Below are 1,649 nucleotides of genomic sequence, written 5' to 3'. Positions count from 1 at the left end.
GACGGTTTCCTCCCCACTGCTAGAGGTAAATTGTCAGGCAGCCTAGCAACGTGGCCAGCTGAATCACAGCCTTCTTTTCAATCAAGCTACAAAGCTCCAAGAGACTGAAAAAGAGAGTTCACTTTGGAAACTTGAACTCTTGAGATTGTTACAAAAGAAAGAGACCAAAAAGAAGGCATCCTTTAACATAATTAGCTCCTTGCTGTTTCACCAAAGAGAGGGATATTTGCATATAACAATAGCCAATAGAATTGCCTTTCATAGAATTCAGTGTGGCAGTTGCATTATTCCAACTCCAGATGGTTGTAGCCCCTCAAGAGCAATTATTACCTTTCTTTTGAAAACAGAACCCCAGTTATTCAAGCATTTCACAAACAGCTTTGCTCTGTAATCGAGTGCTGGCAAATGAAATACAAGTAAATATGTTGAATGATGCCTTCAGGAAGTCTCCAAAAAAGTGAGCCAGGGCACCTTCTTTTTCCTATCCTCTTTCGGTCGAATGGAATTTTAGTGTGATGGCTGGAACCTAAGCAGCCATCTTGGACCTTAAGTCCAAAGAATGAAAAGCTAAGGAAGACAGAGCACTGAGCTAGCAGGAGCCTGGGTCCCTGCCCAGCAATGGAAGACTTACCTCCAGAATTATTTTCTATATGAAAGAGAGATAAACATCTTTATTGTTTGAGCCACTGTTATTTCAGGATGTTGGTTTGCTTAATGTGACAAAATCTAGTCCTAACATATGCCCTGATTTTGAGGGCTCTCCTTTAGGCTATAGCTAGCTGAGAAAGAGAAAACAAGTACTGGCAGCCAGGAGCTGTCCTCGTACAATCAGCAATGCACAATGGCATTGTTAAAAGCTGTTCTGGTCTTCACAGTTAGGTCTTGATGTTGTCCAGTTGAACATAAACAACTGCACAAAACATCAGCATCAGACAAGGCCACTTTGTGACCATGAGAGCTCCTGACAAAAATAAGATCATTCCGTGCTCGCTTCAGCAATACATATACTAAAATTGGAATGATACTGGCATGACCTCTGTGCAAGAATGACAGAAATTCATGAAACGTTCCATTTTTAATAATGTTATTCCATATCATGTGTGAACACAGACAAAATATGAACATTGTCCAAGCCACAAAATACCAACTCCCCACCCATCCTAGCTAATATGAGTGACTGCCGATTTAGCAATTAAAGCTCTAACCTGGCTTCCTTCCTCTCACTTTCTAGATAAGATGCCCAATTACAGAATTAATTCCACTTCCTGACAGCATCCAATTCAGACCAAAGTCCCGCTTTCTTGAATCCTTTCCCAAATCACCGCACACAGCTTAAATCCTGTAAGTCCTTTTTGACACTCTCCTACAGAGACATCCACAGTTTCCGATTGTGTGTGCTCTCTCTCATCGCAGTGAGTAACACCAATTTGTTCAATTCCAGTTGCGTTCCTGGAGGTCTACGTGGCATTCATGTTGCTACGCTGTGTCTCCCTACAGTGGAAAACTAAAACTAAATCTACTCAACATATCAATCTGTAATTCAAATGATTCCACCCAAATGGAAAGCCCCTATTCTTCAACAGACTTCAATCATCAAGAAACCAAAACATTAATTTGTAGTAATCAGATTCATTGAAATTATCCCCTTG

At 40.8% G+C, this 1,649-nt stretch overlaps 1 pseudogene; it reads left to right on the top strand.

Moving 5' to 3' along the window:
- The first annotated feature begins 983 nt into the window (after nt 1-983).
- On the top strand, nt 984-1,079 carry LOC126963461 (uncharacterized; annotated as a pseudogene).
- The last annotated feature ends 570 nt before the right edge of the window (nt 1,080-1,649 follow it).

The sequence above is a fragment of the Macaca thibetana genome, chromosome 9, assembly GCF_024542745.1.
Source record: "Macaca thibetana thibetana isolate TM-01 chromosome 9, ASM2454274v1, whole genome shotgun sequence".
In the NCBI taxonomy this organism is placed as follows: domain Eukaryota; kingdom Metazoa; phylum Chordata; class Mammalia; order Primates; family Cercopithecidae; genus Macaca; species Macaca thibetana.
This window is presented reverse-complemented; position numbering and strand designations above follow the sequence as displayed.